Source organism: Cygnus atratus, chromosome 25, assembly GCF_013377495.2.
Source record: "Cygnus atratus isolate AKBS03 ecotype Queensland, Australia chromosome 25, CAtr_DNAZoo_HiC_assembly, whole genome shotgun sequence".
Lineage (NCBI taxonomy): Eukaryota > Metazoa > Chordata > Aves > Anseriformes > Anatidae > Cygnus > Cygnus atratus.
Genome location: NC_066386.1, coordinates 4883540 through 4898300, shown reverse-complemented (window position 1 = coordinate 4898300; position 14761 = coordinate 4883540). Strand labels below are relative to the sequence as shown.

The window sequence follows — 14761 nt, the reverse complement described above, 5'->3', positions numbered from 1 at the left end:
TTATACTTTGAAACGTGGGACTGACACTTCCCAGGGTTGGTGACTCCAGTCCTTGTGGAGGAACTGCCTTTGTATAAATGTATCTCACTTTGTCTCATGTACAGCAGAATTTTCACCCCATCTGCTTCCTTTAGGTGGCCTCTGCAGAGTGCCTTAATGGTTAGCCTCAGGCTGCCAGCATCCAGCACTCTTTGAGCTGTCAGACAGGTCGTTCATGTACTCTGCACGAGCTCCTTTTCCCCTAGTGAAGTTAGTAAAACAGCTGGGATGGAGAGAAGATGACTGCTGCATCTTCTAATGCTCTTTAATCAAACCTTCTCAACAAAGGGAGTAAGAGTAAAATGTTGTCAGCCAAGTCTATGGTAGGTGTTGACACATCAAAGACAGTGGGTATGCAAACATGGAATTGCCATGCATCTGGCTGAAAAGGCAGGAAAAAGACATTGGACTTGAGATTTCATGATGCTGACTGTGCTTATCTAAGAAGAACAGTCATGTAGACATGTCTTAAAGACATCTGTCTATGTCTAAATGCAGATTAGCAGTGCTTATAACCAGAGTGTATGATCTCAGACACAGAAATTCAGTGGGTTGAACCACAGTGAAGTGCTGGACACTAGACATCCAGACAGAGAAATCAAACTATAGGTGTTTAGTGTCTGCTTGAAGCTGTGGACACATGCTGGCTTCACAATAATGTCCTTGTCCTACACATACAGACACTATGCTTTTATTTTTCTTCCTATTTATGTGGGTTTTTAAAGTATTGAGATCTAGATTCCCACAGGATGGTGAAGATGAGAGTGGTCTTGTTCAGAACTGAGTGAACTGTAACTGTAATCTCCTGCCTTTATTCTAGATGAGTTTTAGAAGCAAATGGAGCTATTGTCCAAACAAACTGGGATGGGAGCTGCCAGCTCATGGAATCTGAATTATAGGAGCTGTAGGTCTTCAGTTACTGTTACAAAGAAAAGACAATGTAGGATTTTGGAGTCATTTTGCTCATTGCTGTCTGAAGGTAGGATCACTAGGCTATTCCCGACAGAGTTTTGTCGATATTGCATTTAAAAAATATCCAATGACGGAGTTTCGACAGTCATTTAGGCGATTTCTTCCATGGCTTCGCTATTCCTTCTGTTAGGGAAAGAAAAGAAAACAAATAAACAATCAACCAAACAGAAACACACACACACACAAAACCCCACCAAAACTCTGAATGCTCAACTGAAGTTGTTTTTATGGAAATTGATTCCTTTGCTTCTTATTGTGCTTGTGACAGAAGAAACGTTCTTGTGGTTGGTTGACTGGACTTGGTCCTTCCCATGTCACAGAGTTCCTGAATAACTTCTGCTGGAGGAACTCTTGCAAGTGCACCTGGGAATGGGCAGCCTTGGGAATATGGTACAGACTGAGGGATGAGATGCTGGAGATCAACCCTGCAGAAAGGGATCTGGGGGTTTTGGATGACAGCAAGCTGAACATGAGCCAGAAGTGTGCCTTGGTGGCCAGGAGGGCCAATTGTATCCTGGGTGCATCAAGAACAGCATTGCTAGTTGGTTGGAAGTGATTGTCCTGCTCTGCTCTGTGTTGGTGCAACCTCACCTCGAGTACTGTGTGCAGTTTTGGGTGCCACAGTATAAGAAAGGTATAAAGCTGTTAGAGAATGTTCAAAGGAGGGTAACAAAGATGGTAAAGGATCAAGAGGGGAAGACGTATGAGGAGCGGCTGAAGTCACTTGGATCAGCCTGGAGAAGAGCAGGCTGGGGGGAGACCTCATTGTGGTCTATAACTTCCTCATGAGAGGGAGCGGAGAGGTAGGCGCTGATCTCTGCTCTCTGGTGACCAGCAGTAGGACCCAAGGGAACGGCCTGAAGCTGCGACAGGGGAGATTCAGGATGGATTTCAGGAAAAGGTTCTTCACTGAGAGGGTAGTCAGGCACTGGGACAGGCTCCCCAGGGCAGTGGTCACCAAGCCTGACGGAGTTCAAGAAGTGTTTGGACAACGCTCTCAGACACATGGTCTGATTTTTGGAGTTGTCCTCTGGGGACCCAGGAGTTGGACTCAATGATCCTGATGAGTCCCTTCCGACTTGGGGTATTTTATGATTCTATGAGCTTAAGACTAAAGTAACTAAGTGTCAAACTGAAAAATAGAAGAAAAAGTTGGGAGAGACTTGTGTGAACTCCACAGGTGGAGAAAAAAGTCATATTAAGGAGCATAAAGTAGTGGGCAAGTTACACCAACCGTGTAAGCAGGTGGAGAACAAAAGTAAGAAAATATCTATGCTGGTGGACACATGGGCAATATAAACAATGGTGGGCAATATAGACAATGAAGTAGTATTCCCTTAATGTCCTTTTAGATAGGGCTGATTTCCTGCCCTACTTGCTTCTCCTCACTCCCATATCTGCATTATACACATCCAGGAAAACACTTATGGAGTTGTGCTGGCCATCCTAAACCATGGTTATATCACAACACCATTAACGTGGGAAGACCTTGCTTGGCTGCCATTACAGAATCACAGAATCATTTACGTTGGAAAAGACCTCTAAGATCATCAAGTACAACCATTAACCTAGCACTGCCAAGCCTACCACTAAACCATGTCCCTGAGCATCACATCTACACATCTTTAAATACCTCAAGGGGTGGTGACTCAACCACTCCCCTAGGCAGCCTGTTCAAATGCCTCACAACCCTTTCAGTGAATAAATTTTTCCTAATCTCCAACCTAAACCTCCCCTGGCACAACATGAGGCCATTTCCTCTTGTCCCTTTACTTGTTGCTTGGGAGAAGAGACCAACCCCCACCTTGCAACAACCTCCTTTGAGGTAGTTGTAAGAGAAGGTAAGGTCCCCCATGAGTCTCCTTTTCTCTAGGCTAAGTAACGCCAACTCCCTCAACCACTCATCATAAAACTTGTTCTCTAGACCCTTCACTAGCTTTGTTACCCTTCTTTGGACATGCTCCAGCACCTGTAGATTTAGATAAAGTATTCTTTATTACAGTATCCTAACCGTTGACTAATGCACATTCTTATAACATCAGGACCACATATGAACCTGAGGAATTGCCGAAAGTTTCATCTTCAAACTTCATACCACTCCCTGGATACATCTTATTGTCATGGGATAACATAGGTTTTTCTACTTCAGTGACTCAAGTGATTTCAGTGACTCAGAACATATGAACCCACTTAACTACCAGTCTTGTTACCCTCACAGTGGAGCTGAGTTGCTTTGGTATGATCTCTTCTTGAAAAATCCATGTCAGATGTGTCTTTATTTAATGTATTAATAGCATAAAGCGAGGAGGCACTGCCAAGACAGAAGTAATGGTTATAACCTAGAGTATGTCTCTACGTCCCTGACAATGTGTAATAGAAATCAGATGTAACTCTGGAGTATGGAATAGAAAGATGTACATTTATGAACTTTTCACAGCACCTTCTGCTGTAAATTTGTAGTTTGTCTCCAGGAAACATCAGTGGAGAAGAAAGGCTTATGAGTAGAGTCATCCACTGAACAAATCTGAAACTTCATATGATGCAGCCATGAAAACCAGAAGTGGACTGTTCAGAGGGTGGGAAGAGAGTGGGGAGACTGCACAAACCTAGAAGGTTTGTTGTCATCAGGTTGCTCCAGTGTGGTAGTAGCTAGCGGTTAATGTTTGTCACCCATAATGGTGGGATTGAGGATGTTAATTTCTGGTTAACAGATGGCTCTCGGATACAAGGAGAGGACTATAGCCTTGGAATAAGATTGGTAAGCTTGTCAGAAATTGCACAGATGGACCTTAATATTTTTAATCCTGTATGGCTGACCCTCTAGGCTGTAATTGCTCTTGCGTCTTGACCTTGGATAGAACCTGGACAGAACACATTTTCAGTTTTGCTCATCCAGTTGCTTTCTCCTGTAGAAATTATTTCACTTAAGGGAATTTATCTTTGTTCTAGCCTCTAGGAACCTTTTGTACTGTAGCAAAAAAGCCCACATGGACATGATAGCAATGGAACTATTAATCTCTCTTTTAAGCTCCTTCATCTCTTGATTTTTCTTTCTGATTTCTTCTTCCACAGTTAGGTTCTCAGTCCCTAAGCATAGATGTCAGGCACTGGGTAAGCAGTGAAGTGCAGTTGTCTCCAAATTTACACCTGGAATTTCTGAGGTTATGTGTTAGTGTCTGGGCTGTGAAGTTTAGTTAGGACTGTTGTCCTATTAGTGCAAGAGCTGGTTCCCTGTGGTGCAAGATGGAGATCACAGGAAGGAAAGGATCTATGCAAGCTCTGAAGGGGCTATGTGAAAGACACGCTCATTCATCCCTCCCCCATTCCTTATTACACTAGATACCTAAGAATAGCCAAATTGAGTCGGGGAGCAAGAACAGGTAGGGCAGGTCTGCTGTGCATGTGGCTTTTTCATGTGCCTGCACCCAGGAGAATGAGAGGTATTGCATGCCCCTCCATCGTAAGCTGCTGCTAATGATTCCTTCTGCCCGGAGGACACGGTCGGGATCGATGGAGGGTCAGCCATTAGACATACATTTCCCAATGCCCAGCATAGCACACAGGGTCAGGGAGCTAATCATCACTCCTATCTTGCCTGCCTGGCTGCGGTGTCCAGCCTAGGGCAATTGGAGGTGCATTAAAGATTAAACAAGAGGTGGGGGGTCTAGTGAGTGTGTTGGAGTAATTCCAGGGTGGGTGGGCAGTGGCTGGCCCAAGCAAGTGGATTGCTGCTGCAGCGGCCCCTACCTTAGATCTTTCAGCCGAACAAACTGGCGGCATCTCTGTTGAGACAAAGAATGCCTCTAGCTAAAATTCCACTATCTGACCTCAGAAGGGCTCCAGCTGTTTCTGCCACCAACTTAGCAGCTAGAAGAAGAGTTTTAAAGTGGTTGGCCAAGCTGAAACAGAAGCCCACTTCTTAAGAAGGCTTGGCGCAGAGCCTTCCTCTTCCTAGCTCACCATTTTCAGCAAAAGTGCGAACACAGCGAGCATGGCCTGAGTGTTGGCTCAGCTGAGTGTCTGTCACTTACCAACACCAAGTCATGTAGATTTACTGCAGGACCTGTACCTCTCTTCTAAAGTGGGAGGACTAAATGTTCACCTTGCTTGACATACTAATTCCTAATGCCTTCAACCTCTAAAATCAGCACATTGCAACTCCTGACCCTGTTGAAGTTAAAACGTTTTCATGGGAATAGGAAAATATTTTCCATTTGAGGTGTGTTTCATGGCAGAGGAGCTTATCCAATGGCTCTGAATACACTGGTGTCAGTTTTGGAGATGACTTAGTGTCCTTTGCAGGGCTAATCAGTGTGTTTCATGTTAGTGTCTAATGTGTTTATTCTGACTCCAGAGGCCATGGAATTACGTTCATATATATGCCTGGGTTTCTATGAGCTGTGCTTTTAGAGGCTGACTGCAAAGCTTGGCACTCTAGGGAAATAGGAAAATGGCATGCCTTACCCTTAGCTATATAGTCTGGAGCTGTATGGGCTGTGGTGGCTGAGCCATCATGCAGACCCTGCCCTTTGGTTTCCCAGAGCCATAGCTTTTCTTTGAGCCTCGAATTCACTGCCATCATTGAGTAATTAGCAAAAGAAGATCTGGGGAAGAGATTAATCTAGAATAATGTGCTGAGTGATTAAAACAGCCGTGAAGAAAACACGGGACTCCTCATTCCTTCTGAATGAGAAGGCTTCAGTTCCTTCTGAATTGAAGACTTCCCACTTCAGGGATACTCAGTTTTAGGGCTTGTCATCTGGTCAAACATCTTTTTTAATGAATCCTGACAAAGTAGGGGCTCTTTGCCAGAGCTTCTTCGACTAGTATTTCATTGTCCCTACCTAAGCCAGTTACTCTGTGCTCCCTTTATTGTTAATGGAAGGACTGGACCCTCGAATGATAAATGGCCTCTACAAAGAGCCAAATGAATTGCCCCAGGCATTTTTTCTTCTCTGAGTATGAACAGAGCCAAAGGCCACTGACTTACACTTGACATCTCATTTTCCAGCTCCAGAACTAAGATGAATGCCAGCCGCCCGGTCTCAGGCCCTGGACACTCATGTGCATATCTCTTCCTCCTGTTGCTGACTGAGGGTAGCATTTGTAACTGCATTAGGTAACATGAATTGAAGCAATTTTCACCTGTGCTGATCATGTAGGATTTCTTCTGATCTTGGGACTTCATCCTCTTCAGCTAGGCTGTGCTGTAAGGTTTCTCCTCGGCAGCCTCCAGGTTGACCATTGCCAGAAAAACAATTCAGAACATGGGCTGCAGTTGCTGTTATTATGAACTGAGCATTATGTATTTATTTATTTATTATTATTTTTGTGATACAAGGGAAGTGTTATTCATTTACTGGTATTATCCTTTTATGAAGTTAGTTTCCTATTGCATTTCACCCTTCATTGCACTGGCAGTTCATTCTTTTAACAAAGCTGTTTCTATTCTTGAAAATATTTTAAAGAGGTTTTGCCATTTTACTATGAAATACAGAATGTTTCATTTTCTTTTCAAAAATGCGTTCCAAGCATCCTTAAATTCTGGAGACCTTGGAACAACAATGAACAAACATATCTTGAGATTAAAAGACAATAAATGAGGCCTCAGTAGAAATTTCCCTAAATTGTCTTTGAAATGAATCTGTACTCATTTCTATATTTTTAAGTGCTTTTCACTTGTCAGATTTTTGTTTTCTGTTTCTTATTTTAGCTTTTCTTTCCCAGTCCTGACTTGTGCTGGAAATCTGCTTCTGGGTCCTTTTTTAAACTTCTAACTAGACTCATGAGAGGAATTCTGGTAGTGCTGAACAAACTGTGCAATGTGCAATTCAAGGTGTTGAATCAAGTGCAATTCCAAATACAGCATATGTGAAGACTGTGTTACTTACAAAGTAGGATAGCGTGAGGTAATTTATTAGGCAAAAGAGATAAAAATCCTGTCTCTCTTTTGGGAATGAGGGTCATAGGCAGATTATGGGGACTGTGCTGAATCCATGAATTAAGTCAGGACAGGAATCAGTGAGTGGAGTTAAAAGCCAAGAGTCAAACCATAAAATATATTGCAGCTTTCCAGTAGCTTATTGAGAATAGCAGCAGGTGTTTGCTAATCAAGCATGGAGACAAAGTTGCAGGAAGGGTAAATTTGTCCCAGTATAGGTGAGCCCACAGGACCTCCACTGGTTCTGCTTGGTCTGCTCCGAGTGGGCTCCTCTGCAACACAGGTGAAGAAATTTCTTCATCACAGACGTTTCCTGGATATTTCATAGGGTCTTGTAAAACTGCTTTTGAGATTCTTAGCTCTTATGTCCCTGTCAAGTACAGATTATAATTTGTATCAGATTTTTTTTTAGGGTCAGTCAAAAATTTCTTCCAGGGCCTGATCTGTCAGTGGTCTGGGCGTGTGGACAGAAGCTTATCATGCGAGCTTTTAACAAGACACTGTAAGTTAGGTATATCTTCATGGAGTAACAAGACGGGATGAGCTTTTTCTTTAAGCTAAGATTTTATGATGATAGACCAACATGGTGGAGAGCACTGTGTGGGTGAACTTTAGTTCTGGCTGCTAAGCCATAACTGGTAAATGCATCCTGTGGACCTTTATCTATGTATTTTTTGCAGTTCTTCTTGACCCATGTCTTAAATTCCCCCCACCTCCTCCCCTCCCTGGCCTCTTAAAACATTGTACCACATATGCAGAAGCCAAAAAAAAGAAAAAAAAGAGCTGCTGTAGGAACATTTGAACCCACAGGTGAAAATTATGTTTGAGATAAAAATGTGGTTTGCTACACAAAGGAATCTAGAGTTATAAGAAAATTTAGCTAGTATTACTTAGCTGAGAATTTAATGTGATATTCTTCTAAATTCAATTAACCTGATCCAATAGTTTTCTCTAAATGGGATGAAATGCAGTAAAATTTTGTCCCAGGGACTGGACATGTGCTGCATGTGTACTTGTCAGTATGAGTCTTGTGAGTAGCAAAGCAGCCAAAAGAACATAAGAGTTACCCTGGATCAAAGGTCCATCTCTGGGGTGACTGAAACTTCTTAAATAAAGAGAAAAAATAGATCCCTTTAGTCAGAAGATCAGGCATGGGTATCTGGGATGAAACTGCCAATGGAAGTTGATGTTAAGAACTAAATTAAATATTTTCTGTGGTTACCGTGGCTATGGAGAGGGACAAAGTGGAGATGCAGTAAGTATGTAGTAAATTGAGCAACCACCATGCTGCAGTTATAGATCCAGAGCAAGCAGTATGACAGTCCTGGGTCAGTGGAAGTTGCAAGTCAACCAGAAAGGCTTTTCATGAGAGGAAAGTACTCAATCAGAGGAGAGTAATGATACAGTATAAATCTTCCCAACAGTTATGTCTCCTTTGGCTCATTAATACACAGTAAATTTTGGCCAATTGCAACAGAATGTGGCAATTTTTTCCACTGAGGTGGAAAGCCACCAAAACCTTTTCAGTATTTCCACCCATGGCTGAAGGTTATGGACTTGGTTATTAGCACAGTACAAAACATTTGTGCTTTCAGGAAAAAGCCTCTGATTTACTATGTTTGATGGCTTGCTGATAAACCAAAGTGAAGTTGATCCAGGTACAGACTAGGGATGAGTGGACCTGGCCCAGATCTGGACTTGTAAACTGAAAATGCCTTATGGATATTTGGTGCTCTGTGAAGACACTAGACTATCTCTTTCCTTCACTGCTTGAGGAATCTAATTTGGCAAATAATTCAGTGGTATTTCTAACTGTTCTCTGTTCTTCATAGAGGGTCAAGGTTTATCCATTGCATATAATAATCTTAAATGAAGTTTCATAATTCACAGCCAGGTACAAATTTCTATCCTTTACTAGAATGAAAAATATTAGATCCTGAGCTGATATATATAAGCGTATAAAACCACCTGTTCAGACATTTCCCCAGGTATTCCACAAAGTCTTGGTTAAACAGGGTTTAAATCAGCCCTAAGGAAATCAAGGCATTGGAATGAAATTTCATGGGATACTAGTTTGGTTCTGGAGGTGGAAGCTGCAAGGTTAGCTCCTCATCACAAACTTACACTAGATTGAGGTACTTTACCAGGAGAAGTGTCTCTATAAGGGGTGGCAAGGCCAGCACAGCTAGACAGTCCTTTCTTGAAACAACCACATAAAGGATGTGGGGGCTTATGATATGTCAACAGGAAATTGGATCTCAGAGCAATCAGCAAGCAGTCATTGTGTTGACTCAAAGAGGACCATATCCACTCTTATAGTGTGAAAGGATTTTGCACCACAGGATACATCATACACCTAGACATTTTTGGTTCATAACACTGGGACTGCCAGTATTTCTACTTGGGTATGTCAGGAGGGACTGGGTCCTCTAGTGAGGGACAGGTAGATCTCTGCTGATACATGGATAGCCCTTTTCTGTGTTGGTCCTTTCTCAAATCCAGATTCACTGCATTTATGGAGGTTCCAGGATCCCAGGTACCACCTGCTATGCAAGTGCCCTGGTGCTTCATTGCCTGGGCTTTGTTCTCTACTTATCCTGTTCTTGTCCACATTCCTTAGAGTTTTCTACTGATCACTGCCAGGGAAACAGCACTGGGCCAAATGGACTTGATTCAGATTTGATAGTCTTGTGTCCTCATATCTAAACCAGCAAGCAGTGTGTATAGGGAGAGCCCTCATTGTCCATATCTTGGGTATGTATATTATGCAGGCTTGATTTCATTTTGGGAAGAAATAGTCAGCTATCTTGCTGCTTAGACGTGATGAGAATTTTTCAAAACATATCATTTGCTTTTGTTTGCTTCCACAAACAAAAATGCTGACCAGATAAAATATATCCCACTTTGTCTAAATGAGAGTGAATAGCCAGTTGGCAAGACAAGAGAAGAGCCTTCCTACAGAACTATATAAAAAATTAAGAGCTGAATGAAAGTAGGATCTTAGGAAGACAAATTGGAGATCCCACATCTACATTTCAAAGACTTTGTTGTCCCAAGGCAAGCCAAACAAAATGGTATTTGCATATTCACTGACACTGGAATAGTATCCAAAGACATCAACCAAACTGAAAAGTGAGAAAAGGGAGTTGAAATTAGCATACAATCTATTTCCTCAGATTGAAAAATGAGTTGAAAGGAGTAGGAGGGGAAGTTCCTTATAAAGTCCTTTGATGCTTGTTTTTTCCTGAAAGAGTACATGGGGAAACTGTGATTTAAAGCTGCAGTTCAGTGATACGCTAAATCTAACTTGAGGGCTTTTAGTACTACTGTAGAAATGCCATAGCCTCATGACTCAAAGCATTCATTTGGAACAAACTTTCTGTGCCAGCTCAGATCTGTTCAAATAGGGCTGATGGCTTAACTTTGTGCCAGCATGTTTCATGTCATATATGCCATCAGCATACGAACAGAAGCAGCATGTTGTTGGACCTCTCTCAGCTTGTCTCTAGGCCTTTTCATCAGTCCCATCTTGCTATCTTCCAGCTCATATAATCTTCAAGTCACTGCCCCATGTCTCACCACACCCTCCATGGGCAGCTTAGAGCCTTATACGTTTCTTATATGTATTTTGGACATTCAGCATTGTTGGTCCTGACATTGCCATGGACATTCCAATGAATTTTGCCTTATTCATTGCCCCTACATCACGTTTTACTGTCACAATTCTGTTGACCTTCTGATACTGCAGTTTATTATCTTCTCCAAGCCAGATTCACACCCCAAGCCATGGAGCTCCATGGCATGCAGTATGTCCTTCTTTTAGCTACTGCAGACATAATTCTGTTCATTGCAGTTCTGACTACATCCAGGAAATTTCGTGTGGGATGGCTGCTGTGCTGCAGGATTGGAGAAGCGTGGGACCAAGGTCAAAGCCCTAGAAAAAGCCTATCGGGAGGCCAAGGATGCTGCAAAACAAAGATCTAGCTGGAACTTGTGACAGGGCAGAGACTGTGGAGTGTGTGGGAGAAACCTTGCAAGAGTGTTAAGACAAGTCCTCCTCCACAAAAGAGTGGCAACCAAAAGGAGAAGTTCCATAGGAAAAAACTCTTCAAGAAACTGAACTAGAGGAATTACAATAGTACTGGTGGGAAGGGACGCTTGAAAGTCTCCAAACAAACCTCCCCTGAAGCAGGATGATCCCCAGCACTAGAGCAGGAAAAACTGGGCTTTATACAACTGCACCCTGTACACACTGAAGGATAAAGACTCTCCTGACATCTGGCCAAGGGCTGCATCACCCTCTTGCGGTCAGAGTGTTTTCTAATGCCTGACCCAAACCTCCTAAGCTCTAGTTTGTTGACCCTTGCTATATTGTCTGGCACCACTGAGAAAAGTTTGGCTCTGTCATCCTTGTAGTTGCCCTTCAAAAACTTACAAGCTGGTGTTAGACACTTCTCAGTCTACTTTCCACCAAGAGAAGAGCTGAAGCCTTTTCTCCACTTCTCTGCTGTATCAGTCCTGCTCCCTCTACCACTCCTGACAGATCACATGCCCCAGCCTTGATTATCTTTGTTGCCTTCACTGGTCTCTCTCCAGCTTCTGTACAATCTTTTTGAAATGTAGGCTCAAAACTAGATGAAGAGTTCCAGGTGCAGCTTTCCCAGAACTCAGCAGGGTGAATGTAACTTCCCTCTACTTTCTGACCATGCTCCTTCACATGTAGTCCAGCAAGCAGTTTGTCTTGTTTGCAGAGAGAGTGACTGCTCAGTCACGTTCACCTTGGCATCCACCACCACCCTTGGTCTTTGGCAGTAGGATTGTTGCTTGGCCAGCTTTCTCCCAGTCCATAGCAATGCAGGGCATAATCATGACCCTGATACAGAATGGGTGAGGAGAAGGCTAAGGGATGACAGTATAACAATGGGTGGCTCTTCCTCAATTTCCCTCATCAGGCTTTGTTTGTCCCTCTGCACTGAGATTCAGCCATTCAGCCTGTCAGCACCTCATGTTCCTCCTGCACTCTGACCTGGGTTGGACTCACGAAGCAAAGTCAAGCAACAAGAAGCTCCATACGTTCATTACAGTGACTGGTAGAATGACCCTTCAAGCATTCTTTTCTCCCCTCCAGTCCACTTTTGCATATCACTTGTTTTGGTTCTAGCACTTCAATGCCAGCAAATATTTCAATTCTCACGTGAGTTGAGATTATTTCTGTAGCTGGAATTTTAAAAGTCACAAGGATTGGGTTGGCAGAGCCTGCAGGGCTGATCCAGGGGCCCACAAGGGAAAATACCACCTGCCAATAAGAAATGTAGCAAAATCGCAAGTTTATTGTTTCTGTCCAACCATGCAAAATGTCAGGTTATATCAAGCATCCCTCAGGGAATCTCTGTAAATCAATCATGATGATTTTCCTTCTCAGTTCTCAAAGCAGAGACACCCAACAAAAGCTTCTGTTGTTACTGGTAGTTTCAGCTCACCTCCCTGACCCTAATCCTACCTCTTCTGCTAAATGTTCTGTTTATTCCCACTGTTATGTACAGACAAACACTACTGGGTTACAAAAAGGAAGAACAACCTTAAATCTGATACTGAATGCTGTCCATCAGATGATTACTCACACTGAACAGTCATACAGAGCATCTGAGGTGGTATTTAAGGAAGTTCAAGGCAGTGGGGCAACTGGTGGGCAGGATGATGTTAAAAGAAGCATAGTGGATCCTTGATCTAGGTGGGGTTAACAACAGTTGCTACTGGTGTGACACCCCATTTGTAAGGCCCAGTGACAAACTCATGTTGCTTGATCTCGACAGTAGGCACTCCAAGATATTTATTAAGCTGCAATATTCTTGATTTGTTTTGCAGTTTGGTGGCACTTCAGAAAACTTGCAGAATCTCCAAGTTTCCCAGGAAAACAGACAATAGGCAATAGGCTCATGAAAACACATACTCATACTTTAACCACAGAGACAAGGAAAAGCTAGTATTTGTGTCAGAGGTTCACCCATCAGTCAGTCATTTCTGGTTGCTGATTCAGAGGGATATACGGGATATAACCCTGTTTCAGGTCTGGGGTGAGCATTTGGGGACCTAGGACTTCAGCACTATGGGACAAGTGGGCTTAATGAGTAACAGTTGTATAACAAAAGGAAGAAGGATGTTTCCTGCACTTCCCTTCATGTACATCTCTGTGAATTTCTTCATTTGGAGGTTGCAAATCTTTTGAAGAATCACTTGTGTTTAAATCGTGATCCTCTGAAACCATTCTCTACTTCCAAAAATAGCAGGTGTTACAATGCCTACAACAGAATCCATGCCTGAATTGGCCCAAGGCTTGGAGCCTTTACCGTTTCTTATTCACTTTGACCAGGTTTCATCCATGATACAATGTCATGGAACATGGTGCATTCTTTCTTACTCACTTGTTGCTCATTTAACTCCTTTCTGTAAAATACTTTTTTCCTGAAATTCTCAGTAGAAGACATTGGACAAAAAGTCATGGAGACTGCTGTTCTATCAGTCATCAAAGCAGGCCAGACATGGGCATTATAAATGGAGACAGCATTGCTCTGTGGACAGTAAGAGTTAGGACTGGCATTGGCAGTAAGAATTAGAACTCATTTTGTATCAATGGCTTTGCCCTTGGTTATTAGAATGATTTTGGGCAAGTCAAAAGTCTCTTGCAAGTGCTTATATTTTTAAAAAGGGAAAAACTGAAATGCCTGACATGGAAGACTAGTGAAGAGGGCACAGAGGTATGGCTACTGTGAGCAATATTTAGTTGGGAGCTCCAGGAGCTTCCAGACTGACAGAAACTGCTTGCAGAAATTTCTGCAGTGAAAATTTTAAGGCAATCAGCACATGTGTCCATGCTGAACTTCAAGTCCTCAAGTGACAGATTCCTGGGGGAGTATGAGCCCTGGTATATCTTTAGAACATGGAAAGCAAACTGCCTCCTTTCATGCTTCCTCAAAAGGCCAAGCCAGGACCTAAGCCCCAGATATTTGATTGCTTTCTAAAATTTTCCAGGAGCAGATGGAGCTATTCACAGTGGCCAGGGCTGAAACAGGTTTGTTTCCTTTGAAAAATAAGATTTTTTTTTTATTTTTTTTTTTTTGTAGGCATCCAAGGACATGGCATCTTCTCTGGCTCAGCATCATGCTTTGGACTACTTTGATGATTGTACAGAACAAGTGCACTCCAAAGCCAGGTGTAACCCCCATTGGTATCTGCTCAGTTACCACATGACAGGCAGAAGAGCTCGCTGGAGGTTAAGCAGCAAGGCTTGACAGTTATTGTCCACTAAAGTGAGCAGCCGAGCCTAATGTGTGGTCATTCATTACAGACTTTCTGAATGGTCAGCTGCAGTATTAGAGCTGGTCAAAGGTTTCTCCAAACATTTACCATCCATTAAAAGCTAACCTTTCTGTGTGTATATTTGAGCTTTGAATTCTTGAATAGCTGCGGGCTATGCATAAGACTCAGTGCTTCTCTGGGGGTCTATTACACTGTCAAACACAGCTCAGCCTTCCTAAACACCCCAGCAGCATTCCTGAAGTGGACTCTCCCTCCCCGCCTCCCATCACTCCTCCAGGAGGCTGAAAGCCGTGAACAGCTCGCTGGCAGCTGGACATTCCTTATGGGCACTGTCAAGTTTGCTGGTCTTCTCCTTCCAAAAATAAACAGCAAAATGTATTTGAGATTAGAGCTTAGTAGGAAATGGTTTTCTTTCCTTCCTGGGGCATTTTTCAAGATTTGGATTTTTTTTTTCCCCCATCATATATTGTGATCAAAGCTAAAATTGTGGAT

At 42.8% G+C, this 14761-nt stretch overlaps 1 protein-coding gene across 2 annotated transcripts in view; it reads left to right on the top strand.

Moving 5' to 3' along the window:
- WNT9B (Wnt family member 9B) overlaps window positions 1–14614 on the top strand; it is a 46843-nt gene extending 32229 nt beyond the window's left edge. For both annotated transcript variants that reach the window (XM_035566885.2, XM_035566886.2), the window contains exon 5: window positions 14074–14614. The gene's annotated coding sequence lies outside the window, so the exon portion shown is untranslated. The remainder of the gene's footprint in view (window positions 1–14073) is intronic.
- Window positions 14615–14761: the final 147 nt, after the last annotated feature.